We start from the raw sequence: 13,642 nt of genomic DNA on the forward strand, positions 1-13,642 counted from the left end.
CAAACCCTTCCAAACCCTTCTATACCCTTCCAAACCTTAAACCCTTCCATACCCTTCCATACCCTTCCAAACCCTTCTATACCCTTCCAAACCTTAAACCCTTCCATACCCTTCCATACCCTTCCAAACCTTAAACCCTTCCATACCCTTCCAAACCTTAAACCCTTCCATACCCTTCTATACCCTTCCAAACCCATCTAAACCCTTCTATATCCTTCTATACCCTTCCAAACCCTTCTATACCCTTCCAAACCCTAAACCCTTCCAAACCCTTCTATACCCTTCCAAACCCTAAACCCTTCCAAACCCTTCTATACCCTTCCAAACCTTAAACCCTTCTATACCCTTCCAAACCTTAAACCCTTCCATACCCTTCCAAACCTTAAACCCTTCCAAACCCTTCTATACCCTTCTAAACCCTTCCAAACCCTTCTATACCCTTCCAAACCCTAAACCCTTCCAAACCCTTCTATACCCTTCCAAACCTTAAACCCTTCTATACCCTTCCAAACCTTAAACCCTTCTATACCCTTCCAAACCTTAAACCCTTCCATACCCTTCTATACCCTTCCAAACCGTTCTCCGGCTTATATTCTCATAGCATTCATCTACTTGATGTATGGAGTTTCCTTATCGCCTCCTATCTAACTGACCCTTGACCTCTGCAGAGATTGTGGATGCTAATGTAAAGATGACCCTGGGGATGATCTGGACCATCATCCTGCGTTTCGCCATCCAGGACATCTCTGTAGAGAGTGAGAACTCTTCAAAGACACACAGCAAAACTCTAACAGTACAGTTAAGGCCTCATTCAACTATGCAACAAATTGAATAGGCATGTCTAATGGTTAGGGTTATTTCTATGATACCAAGGGCTTCTTTTAAACAAATGATCATCCTTACATCATTGTGTGTGTTCAGAGACCTCTGCTAAGGAGGGTCTGTTGCTGTGGTGCCAGAGGAAGACAGCCCCCTACAGGAATGTCAATGTGCAGAACTTCCACATCAGGTGAGCAGCCACTACCCTCTTCTGGTCACCGCGCTGGCTCACAATGTCTTACAGAGATTCTGCAGCCACTGATATGGCTTTAAATCATGTTATTAATTCGGAATAATCTCAATCTGCTCAATTGTTACAGGATATTTTCCTCATCTCATTGTTTTCCTGTTACACTTTCACATCCTGTGTTTACCTCTTTTTCCACAATGCAGGTGCTTCTACACCTGCATTGCTTGCTGTTTGGGGTTTTAGGCTGGGTTTCTGTACAGCACTTTGAGATATCAGCTGATGTAAGAAGGGCTATATAAATACATTTGATTTGATCAATCTCTTTTGTTCCTCCTTTTCATCTTTGATTGATTTGTATATCATTCTCTCCATCCTTCTCCCCCTATCCCTGGGTATGTGTCTCAGTTGGAAGGATGGCCTGGCACTGTGTGCCCTCATCCACAGACACAGACCTGACCTCATTGATTACTCCAAACTGCGCAAGGTGCTGTCCCTGGCTCCACCACATCCCTGCGTGATTGGTCCTCACCTCCCTGATCTACACTCAGCCAGCCTCTCCATTGGCCCACACAAACATCACTCAAACAGCCCACATCAGCGTCTCGCCCATAGTGACGTCATTTAGCAGACGCTCTTATTCAGAACGACTTACAGGAGCAATTCGGGTTAAGTGCCTTGCTCAAGGGCACATCGTCATATTTTTACGTAGTCAGTTCAGGGATTCAACCCTCAACCTTTTGGTTAATAGCCTAACGCTCTTAACCACTAAGCTACCTGCCACTCTCTGTCTATTCTGTGATGTATTTCATGGTACTTATGATTCTTCTTTGTTTTGTAAATGAACAGTGGTGAGAATGGAGGAACTGGCATAGAGAACTGAACTGTGCTGTGGCTAACATTACTGACAGTCCATTTCCGTTAAGACACTGGTTTGAAATAACAATCTCACACCTGTTCGAGTTGGTTCAGTTTTCCATTCTTGAAAACAATGGATGTTTCGTTTGAATTGAATGGAACCTTAGGCCTGTAAAAAACATACAGTAGCTGTTCCAGCATCATCTTCTTGTCATGGAGTATGGAGTATGATGATAACTAATCTAATTCAGCATCTTAGTTCTATTGTAAAGTAAACAGTTATTCTGAAGCAACATCTTTAAATCAGTATTCATTTAGTGGTGAATATAAAGAGAGCTGCCTCTACAGTTCAGCATGGCTATGAGCGTATCCTGTCTGCTCCTACAGGTACTAGTCTGCACCCTCTTACTCACTGAGACATGTCTTGTCTGTTTGTGTGTCTCTAGGATGACCCCATGGGAAACCTCAACATTGCCTTCGAGGTGGCAGAGAAGTACCTGGACATCCCCAAGATGTTGGATGCAGAAGGTGAACAACCTATCTTACAGCACTACAACAATTAAAGATACCCACATAATAAAAAATACTATAGTATATTGTGGTATAAATACTATAGTATTCACTGTAGTGTTTTTGCTAACTGTACTGTAGTATTTACTGTAGTATTTACAGTTTACTATAGTTTAAATACTGTATTAAAATAACTGGTAGTATATACTTTAGTAAATAATAGTGTTTTTGCAGACTGTAGTATACTGTAATATTTACTGTAGTGTTTTTGTTTTATCATCTTTGACATATAAGTGGAGGCTTTCTCCATGAGGAAACATACTGGAGAACAACTAAAAGAGCAAATGTTCCATAACCTGTAGTTAGGTAAGACTGCGGTCTGAAATGATCATTCAGAGCTTCTGCTCTTTTTTATAACCACAGGGAACACAATATATGGTCTATACTTGTATTTTTTTTATTTAACCTTTATTTAGCTAGGCAAGCCAGTTAAGAACAAATTCTTATTTACAATGACGGCCAAACCCGGACGATGCTGGGCCAATTGTGCGCCGCCCTATGGGACTTCCAATCACAGCCGGATGTGATACAACCTGGATATGAACCAGGGACTGTAGTGACGCCTCGTGCACTGAGATGCAGTGCCTTAGACTGCTGCGCCACTAAGGGTGCCCAAATATACTTGGCATATAGGTTTATCACTTATGGGTTGCATAAATTGGGATATGGGGAGGGGAATCGGTAGGGTATATTCAAAATAAATACTGTAGTATTTCATTTTTTACGGACTGTACTGTTTTTGCGGACATTACTGCAGTATTTACAAGTGTTCTTTTTGCGGATAATACTGTCATATTTACTATAGTATACTACAAAATTCTACAGTACGTACTACACATGATTGAGGGATACGTCAGTGTGTAGTATTATATTATACAGTTTACTACATAATTCTATAGTAAGTACTGTAGTATTCTATAGTAAACTGTAGTATTTTTTCATGTGGGTACAGTATTATTAAGATGGATCTTAGCTACTGACAAAACCGGACAGTTACATAAGAGTGTTTTTCAACAACAACAAAATTCCATATACAAACACACTTACAGATGCATACAAACAATGACCACATCTCATCTGCCCAGACCCACATGCTCACACCCCCATCCCTTGTGCCTGGTCACACCCCCATCCCTTGTGCCTGGTCACACCCCCATCCCTTGTGCCTGGTCACACCCCCATCCCTAGTGCCTATAGCCACACCCCCATCCCTTGTGCCTGGTCACACCCCCATCCCTTGTGCCTGGTCACACCCCCATCCCTAGTGCCTATAGCCACACCCCCATCCCTAGTGCCTGGTCACACTCCCATCCCTTTTGCCTGGTCACACCCCCATCCCTAGTGCCTGGTCACACCCCCATCCCTAGTGCCTGGTCACACCCCCATCCCTACTGCCTGGTCACACCCCCATCCCTAGTCCCTGGTCACACCCCCATCCCTAGTGCCTGGTCACACCCCCATCCCTAGTGCCTGGTCACACCCCCATCCCTAGTGCCTGGTCACACTCCCATCCCTTGTGCCTGGTCACACCCCCATCCCTAGTGCCTATAGCCACACCCCCATCCCTAGTGCCTGGTCACACCCCCATCCCTAGTGCCTGGTCACACCCCCATCCCTAGTGCCTGGTCACACCCCCATCCCTAGTCCCTGGTCACACCCCCATCCCTAGTCCCTGGTCACACCCCCATCCCTAGTGCCTGGTCACACCCCCATCCCTAGTGCCTGCTCACACCCCCATCCCTAGTGCCTGGTCACACCCCCATCCCTAGTGCCTGGTCACACCCCCATCCCTAGTGCCTGGTCACACCCCCATCCCTAGTGCCTGGTCACACCCCCATCCCTAGTGCCTGGTCACACCCCCATCCCTAGTGCCTGGTCACACCCCCATCCCTAGTGCCTGGTCACACCCCCATCCCTAGTGCCTGGTCACACCCCCATCCCTAGTGCCTGGTCACACCCCCATCCCTAGTGCCTCCCTTATTGTTTGGCCCTAAATTGTATCTATTTGTTTTTCTCGTTGCCCATGCTATTTCAATATTTCAATAAGAAATCCCCCAAAAAATTGATTGTGTTAATGATGGCGGAGTAATTGATTTCCATGTTTTTAGTATAAATTTTTTCAAGATGAGTGATGAGAAGAGAATCGTCCAGCCCATTGGGTATCTCACTACACCCCCATATGCCATGTCTTGAAATATGCAGACAGACAGATTAAATGTACGTTTACATTGTAATACTTCTGACAGACAACTTCCTAGCTCCGCCCTCAATTACTGGATTTTATAGCGTTCCCACTTAAGACATGACTCTGCCATGGTGCTGTAGAATTTGTGAATTTTGTCTCTTGTATAATACATTCTATACATTAGTTTATACTGGATTAAGCGCACAGTACATTTTCATTAAATGTAATTTTGTTAGTTACTGTATGTTCCAACTTTCCCTCCATCTTGTGCCAGTTCTTTTTAAGTCTTGGTTCCAGTAGTTTATATGTTTTTTCTAAGAAATTGTCAGTTGGATATGCTCCCTGCAAGGTTTTGTATATCTTCCCTATTATATGAACAACATCCTTTTCTGACCCAAATAAGATTCCCTCAAGGTTGCTCAGATGTCCAAAAGATTTCAAATCTAACTTTTAAGTTGCATGTACTTGAAACTATCTACATTGATCAGTCCAAAATTACTTTTTAATTATTTAATGGAAATGAATGTATTTCCTGTAACCAAATCATTTACGGGTTCTATGCCTTTAGGTTTCCATGTGGACCAATTTATCGATGAATTCTGAACAGCTATCCAAGGATTGTTCCATATGGTTGTGTTTTTAGGGAGTGATATTGGTTCATTTTCTTCCATATTGTTATAGTATTCTTAACTATGAAGTTGTTTTATTGTCTGAACCAAATAAGAGAAAACATTTCTAAATATTTCTTTGCATATCTTTGGCAATCTTTTTAAGCTTTTCTTTCCATTTGAGATATTGTGAACATGCCAAAGCCCGATGAGAAAGCCATCATGACCTATGTGTCCTGCTTCTATCACGCCTTTGCTGGAGCAGAGCAGGTGAGGCTTCCCCACTGACCACCATTCTACATAGCCTTTCCCCTCTGACCTCTGTTCTTGTGTCCTAGGCCGAGACAGCTGCCAACAGGATCTGCAAGGTGCTGGCTGTGAACCAGGAGAACGAGAAGCTGATGGAGGAGTATGAGAAGCTGGCCAGTGAGGTGGGCACCCTTTAGTTTGCCCTGTTCTGGTTCCATTCAAAATAATGTCTCTGTGTTACGATGGCTTCAGTGCGTAACATATCTGCACTCCCCCCTCCACCTAGCTGCTGGGGTGTATCCGTCGCACCATCCCCTGGCTGGAGAACCGCGTGGCGGAGCAGACCATGCGCACCATGCAGAAGAAGCTGGAGGACTTCCGTGACTACCGTCGCATCCACAAGCCTCCCAAGGTCCAGGAGAAGTGTCAGCCGGAGATCAACTTCAACACCCTGCAGACCAAGCTGAGGCTGAGCAACATGCCTTCTGATGGAAAGATGGTGTCGGTACGTTCCCCACAGCCACCCCAGTGATTCTGACTTTCACTCTCATTACCATCATCTGGTCAAGTATGTTATGTTCTCTATTCACTGAGCCCCTGGTTTCTCTTGGACCTCTGTCACATTGCCAATACATTGCCAATGCCTGGAAGGGTCTGGAGCAGGTAGAGAAGGGCTATGAGGAGTGGCTGCTCACTGAGATCAGACGCCTGGAGCGACTGGACCACCTGGCTGAGAAGTTCAAGCAGAAGTGTTCCCTGCATGAGTCCTGGACCTCAGGTGTGGGAGATGAGGACGGAGACTCTCAATTATCTAAAAAAAAGTGGAGGGTTTGTGTTAAGAAGGTTGTAAAAACCCTCCTTTAAACTTAGTTTGTGTAATAATAGATGTAAGGTATTTATACTTTATGTCAATGTGTGTCCCTGTGGTCTTCAGGAACTGTGGAGCTGCTGTCCATGAAGGACTATGAGTCAGCCTCTCTGTTGGAGATCAGGGCTCTGATGAGAAAACACGAGGCGTTTGAGTCTGACCTGGCCGCCCACCAGGACAGAGTGGAACAGATCGCTGCCATCGCCCAGGAGCTCAAGTAAGGAGAGATGGAGAGAGTGCGAAAGAGAGAGCCAGAGAAAGAAATTAGATGGAGAGTGACAGAGACTGAAAGGACTGATGGAATGATATAGATATAATGAAATAAAGACTGATGGAATGAAAGAGACTGATGGAATGATAAAGATAGATAGAATGAAAGAGAGAGTGAGAAATAGAAATGAATCACCCTTCTTTTTAATGGTCTAAAATCACTCTCTAAGGGAATGCTACCTCCAATCTCATTTTTTTCATTTCCTACTGAGCTGGACTATCATGACGCTGTCGCCATCAACGCCCGCTGCCAGGGCATCTGTGACCAGTGGGACAACCTGGGCACTCTGACCCAAAAGAGGAGAGACTCACTTGAGGTACCCTGGAGACAGACAGATGTGACCCTATTTCAAACCTCCACATAACACTATGACTTACTGACCTCTACATCATTTATCCTACTTACACAAATAGGCTTCAGATGTTATGTCCTTTTATTCAGCTTCCATACAAGTTTTTAGTTTCCAGTTGATAACACTAAATGTGTGTTTTTTCAGCGTGTGGAGAAGCTGTGGGAGACCATTGACCAGCTGTACCTGGATGGAGTTCGCCAAGAGAGCAGCTCCCTTCAACAACTGGATGGATGGAGCCATGGAGGACTTACAGGATATGTTCATTGTGCACAGCATTGAGGAGATCCAGGTAGGAGGCAGAGGGAGGGGACATGATAGGAGGGTGGAGGGTAGCTAGTTTGTCATCCTCATTAGATTTATTTATTATTGGCTGATCATATTCTTCCTCTCTTGTTCTCCTCCTTCTCTTCCTCAGAGTCTGATTACAGCCCATGACCAGTTCAAGGCCACCCTACCAGAGGCTGATAAGGAGCGCATGGCCACCATGGGCATCCAGAGTGAGATTGTGAAGATCGCTCAGACCTATGGCATCAAGCTGTCAGGAGTCAACCCCTACACCACCCTCTCCCCCCAGGACATCACCAACAAGTGGGATGCTGTGAGTACATGTCCATCTCTTAGATATTGTCTGCTCAGGGAGTGAGATGACAAACATTGAACAACTCAATGCAACAGTGCTTTGGTTATCTAACACTGGTCCATAAGGATACATCAAGCTCCAGGTCCAGTCATCAACTTTGTACCTCCTTTGTTAAACTTTTTAGAGATTTGATCAGCTTTGCCCATCCTTTATCTGTGGTGTGCAGGTGAAACACTTGGTGCCCCTCAGAGACCAGATGCTGCAGGAGGAGTTGGCCAGGCAGCAGTCCAACGAGAGGCTGAGGCACCAGTTTGCTGCCCAGGCCAACATCATTGGACCCTGGATTCAGACCAAGATGGCGGTAGAGTAACACCCGACAGCTCCCACTCCAACTCACTCTTCATTAGATTATTCCAGAGTTGTTTATAACTGTTCAAGTATATCCTCTCAAGACAAAGTCAATGAATCCTGGTATTAACACAACTGTTATGTGATGTGCATATATGTTTTTATGGAACCCAGGGCTCCCTGGAAAACTCAATGCTTAATGAGTGGATTATCCTGACTAAATAAATACAATTAAATGAATTAATGGTGTTCCTCTGTAGCTTCGTTGGTTGAGCATGGCATTTGCAATGCCAGGATAGTGGGTTTGATTCCGGGGACCACTCATACGTAGAATGTATGCATGCATGACTGTTGCTTTGGATAAAAGTGTCTGCTAAATGGCATCTATTAACATGATATTATTGATGAAGTGTCATTGTACTCTGTACATGTCCCACTAACACAGCCCCTCTCTCCTCCTGTAGGAGATCAGCCATGTGTCTGTGGACATCGCTGGCTCCCTGGAGGTACAGATGAGCAACCTGAAGCAGTACGAGCAGAACATCAACTACAAGTGTAACATCGACAAGCTGGAGGGAGACCACCAGTTCAGCCAGGAAGGACTCATCTTCAACAACAAGCACACCAACTTTACCATGGAGGTACTGCCACAGGGTTCCCCTCTCTCTTTCTGTCTCTCTGTTTCTCTCTCTCTGTCTGTCTCTCTGTATTTCGCTCTCTGTGTCCTTCTGTCTGTAAAGTCTTCAGATTCTAATCCTGTATTCTCCTCATCTCAGCATGTGCATGTGGGCTGGGAGCAGCTCCTGACCACCATCGCCCGCACCATCAACGAGGTGGAGAACCAGATCCTGACCCGTGACTCCAAGGGCATCAGTCAGGAGCAGCTCAACGAGTTCAGAGCCTCCTTCAACCACTTTGACAGGGTAAGACAGAGCTTGAGCTCACCTGTCAGTCATCTTTCATATCTTTCCAGTCCATGTGGTTTAGTGAACTTTGTTTTTCCTTTGTAGAAGAGAAATGGCATGATGGATCCAGACGACTTCTGTGCCTGTCTCATCTCCATGGGCTTTGATCTGGTGAGTGGGACTGCTTTAGGACCCAGTCATTTGGTGCAATGGACATACGTTGGTTTCTGTGTGTGAGTCATTATTTGTTGTACTCAAATAACCCTTCCTCTCTCGGTCTCTGTCTGTCTGTGTGTTGCCCTCAGGGTGAGGTGGAGTTTGCCCGCTTTATGACCCTGGTGGATTCCAACAACACAGGCGGGGTCACCTTCCAGGCCTTCATCGACTTCATGACCCGCGAGACAGCCGAGACAGACACCGTCGACCAGGTCATGGCCTCCGACAAGGTGAGTTGAGCGGAACCATTATTGCACTTATTCTTCTGTAAACTTCGTCGGTCACATGAAGTAACAGCTCATTTGAGCCATTGGTTTAGGTTATTTTGTGGTGTCTGTGGTGTGACCTTTGATATCCCCTGATGACCTTTGTTGACCTGTGTCCTCCCCTCCCAGACATACATCACTGTGGAAGAACTGCGCAGGGAGCTGCCCCCAGAGCAGGCCGACTACTGCGTCAGCCGCATGACCAGGTACATCGGCAGTGACGCGCCCTCAGGCGCCCTGGACTACATCTCCTTCTCCAGTGCCCTGTACGGCGAGAGCGACTTATAAACACAACTCAGACCCCCTCCTGTCAATACCTACATACAGTACACACACGTCCCCCCCCAAAATCCTAACCCAACTCCAATACCACCAGCACAACTCACTGGGAGGCTTTTCTCTGATCCCCTGGACATCCTTAGTGACTGTGTCTGGTCATGTCAACCAAGATCTCTCACAATTGTAAGGATTCCTAAACTCACCAAAAGAAGAAACGTTCTCTCACTGTCAACTGCGTTTATTTTCAGCAAACTTAACATGTGTAAATATTTGTATGAACATAAGATTCAACAACTGAGACATAAACTGAACAAGTTCCACAGACATGTGACTAACAGAAATGGAAAAATGTGTCCCTGAACAAAGGGGGGGTCAAAGTCAAAGTAACAGTCAGTATCTGGTGTGGCCACTTGGCTGCATTAAGTACTGCAGTGCATCTCCTCATGGACTGCACCAGGTTTGCCAGTTCTTGTTGTGAGATGTTACCCCACTCTTCCACCAAGGCACCTGCAAGGTCCCAGACATTTCTGGGGGGAATGGCCCTAGCCCTCACCCTCCGATCCAACTGGTCCCAGATGTGCTCAATGGGGTTGAGATGCAGAACACTGACATTCCTGTCTTGCAGGAAATCACGCACAGAACGAGCAATATGGCTGGTGGCATTGTCATGCTGGAGGGTCATGTCAGGATGAGCCTGCAGAAAGGGTAACACATGAGGGAGGAAGATGTCTTCCCTGTGATGCACAGCGTTAAGATTGCCTGCAATGACAACAAGCTCAGTCCGATGATGCTGTGACACACCGCCTCAGACCATGATGGACCCTCCACCTCCAAATCGATCCCGCTCCAGAGTACAGGCCTCGGTGTAACGCTCATTCCTTTGAAGATAAACGCGAATCCGACCATCACCCCTGGTGACAACAAAACTGCGACTCGTCAGTGAAGAGCACTTTTTGACAGTCCTGTCTGGTCCAGCGACGGTGAGTTTGTGCCCATAGGCGACGTTGTTGCCGGTGATGTCTGGTGAGGACCTGCCTTACAACAGGCCTACAAGTCCTCAGTCCAGCCTCTCTCAGCCTATTGTGGACAGTCTGAGCACTGATGGAGGGATTGTGCGTTTCTGGTGTAACTCGGGCAGTTGTTGCCATCCTGTACCTGTCCCGCAGGTGTGATGTTTGGATGTACTGATCCTGTGCAGGTGTTGTTACATGTGGTCTGCCACTGCGAGGACGATCAGCTGTCCATCCTGTCTCCCTGTAGCGCTGTCTTAGGCGTCTCACAGTACGGACATTTCAATTTATTGCCCTGGCCACATCTGCAGTCCTCATGCCTCCTTGCAGCATGCCTAAGGCACGTTCACCCAGATGAGCAGGAACCCTGGGCATCTTTCTTTTGGTGTTTTTCAGAGTCAGTAGAAAAGGCTCTTTAGTATTCTAAGTTTTCTGTGACCTTAATTGCCTACCGTCTGTAAGCTGTTAGTGTCTTAACGACCGTTCCACAGGTGCATATTCATTAATTGTTTATGGTTCATTGAACAAGCATGGGAAACAGTGTTTAAACCCTTTACAATGAAGATCTGTGAAGTTATTTGGATTTTTACAAATTATCTTTGAAAGACAGGGTCCTGAAAATAGGACGTTTATTTTTTTGCTGAGTTTATATGCATCACTGTCTACAGTTCGATTTGCAATGTTTCACCCAATAAGGTCAAACAAGGTCACTAGTTCCACTACACTGAGAGTAGTTAAACTAAAGTCGTATCAGGACTTTTAAAAAGTGCTTTTTATTCTCATTGACTAGGGCACAAGGAGCAAAGCCTACCTCTCATACCCACTCAGGCGACTTTTGTTTTGGAAAAAGAAAATAAATAAAGTACTTGGGGAAGGAATTTGGTGTCAGATGTTGTTAATTGTGAATGTTGCAGATGCCATCTATTTTATGTCACTAGTTCCACCCAACTCTCTTGTCTACTGAGCTGTGTGATCATCGCTGTAAAATGTCAGGTTTTGGGGTCAAGTCACTACATCAAATTTCACTACTTGCAGATGTAAAGTATCTTGGGGTATCGTCCGGAATGTATTAGTGTGTTCTGGCCAAGACAGCGTGGGGGGAACTGAGGCTAGAGGAGAATAAATGAATGTATTAGTGTGTTCTGGCCAAGACAGCGGTGGGGGGGGGGGGGGGGGGGGGAGATGAGGCTAGAGGAGAATAAATTAATGTATTAGTGTGTTCTGGCCAAGACAGCATGGGGGGAACTGAGGCTAGAGGAGAATAAATGAATGTATTAGTGTGTTCTGGCCAAGACAGCGTGGGGGGGGGGGGGGGGGGGACTGAGGCTAGAGGAGAATAAATTAATGTATTAGTGTGTTCTGGCCAAGACAGCGTGGGGGGGGGGGGGGGGGGGAGAACTGAGGCTAGAGGAGAATAAATTAATGTATTAGTGTGTTCTGGCCAAGACAGCGTGGGGGGACTGAGGCTAGAGGATAATAAATTAATGTATTAGTGTGTTCTGGCCAAGACAGCGTGGGGGGAACTGAGGCTAGAGGAGAATAAATGAATGTATTAGTGTGTTCTGGCCAAGACAGCGTGGGGGGAACTGAGGCTAGAGGAGAATAAATGAATGTATTAGTGTGTTCTGGCCAAGACAGCGTGGGGGGAACTGAGGCTAGAGGAGAATAAATTAATGTATTAGTGTGTTCTGGCCAAGACAGCGTGGGGGGACTGAGGCTAGAGGATAATAAATTAATGTATTAGTGTGTTCTGGCCAAGACAGCGTGGGGGGAACTGAGGCTAGAGGAGAATAAATGAATGTATTAGTGTGTTCTGGCCAAGACAGCATGGGGGGAACTGAGGCTAGCTAGAGGAGAATAAATGAATGTATTAGTGTGTTCTGGCCAAGACAGCGTGGGGGGAACTGAGACTAGAGGAGAATAAATGATGAAGTACTACATTAGATATTGTTCTTCCTCCACTGGTCAAGTCCAACTGTGGAGAAGAATAGAGCAGGCTGTAGGAGAGGGTGTAAGTTGAGAGGTTCAGCATCCGGTAGAACATTACCGTATTAGAACATATGGGATATAGAGGGACAATGAGATAAAGCTCAATCCATCACGTTAGTGTCATATGCATGCCAAGTAGCATGTGGAATATATGCTCTGGTTGTGAGGAGCAGAAAGCTGGAGAAATGGAGATGGAGATGCAGAGATGAGAACATGAGAACCGTTGTGCTCAAACACTTTATTCAGTTGAGATGCCTATCACTAGATAGGCATCTCAACTGAATAAAGTGTTTGAGCACAACGGTTCTCATGTTCTCCTGGTTCTGAGTTGATGTCCTTATTGTTAGTTGCGGTCATTCTATGCTTGCCCATAATCTTCCACGCATCGTACACACTTCTCTACCTCTTTTGCAGTACTCATTCCTCTTTAACAGATACTTGACGGTAGTTTGAATCTTTGGTACAACAGCTTACCGGTTTAAAAATAAAAATAAAATATAAAAACGAGCCCACCCCCTCAGTCTTCTGAAGATAACGTGGAAAGGAAAGGTCATGTGATTGCCTCTGGTGCAAGGCTTCAACAAGAGCATGAGGTGTTTGGCTCTGAAGATGTCATCCGACCCACAGTGTAAGTAAGACCCACTTGTCATCAGACACGTTTTTGACTAGTAGATACAGGGATGCATTTGATTTATTGACGTGATTAATTCCTTGTCTTGAACTCCTTGCAAGTTTCCATCTTTTACGCTTTAAATGACTAGACAGTCTTCCATCTCTAACAATGAGTCATCGTTAAACAATAATCCATTAGTCCAAGAAACAATAGGAAAACAAGTGTATAAGTCGTGATAATTTATTTCTTCAGGTCAAAAGGACATGTCAATATTTTTTAAAGATTACCTCAAAATGATGGACGACACCGAAGCTTCAAGTATATCAGTAACAAAAGGACATCTGCAGTGCTCACACTATAGTACATGTACCATTATAAAAATACGTGTTTGACCGCCACAAGCTTTGAAGTAGACAAAATATTTTAGATTTCTGTAGTGTTTTAAGTGTTTGTTTCTATGACAACCCAT

General features: G+C 45.3%; 1 pseudogene; it reads left to right on the forward strand.

Moving 5' to 3' along the window:
• LOC120021591 overlaps window positions 1–9,570 on the forward strand; it is a 32,573-nt pseudogene extending 23,003 nt beyond the window's left edge.
• The last annotated feature ends 4,072 nt before the right edge of the window (window positions 9,571–13,642 follow it).

The sequence above is a fragment of the Salvelinus namaycush genome, chromosome 26, assembly GCF_016432855.1.
Source record: "Salvelinus namaycush isolate Seneca chromosome 26, SaNama_1.0, whole genome shotgun sequence".
Lineage (NCBI taxonomy): Eukaryota > Metazoa > Chordata > Actinopteri > Salmoniformes > Salmonidae > Salvelinus > Salvelinus namaycush.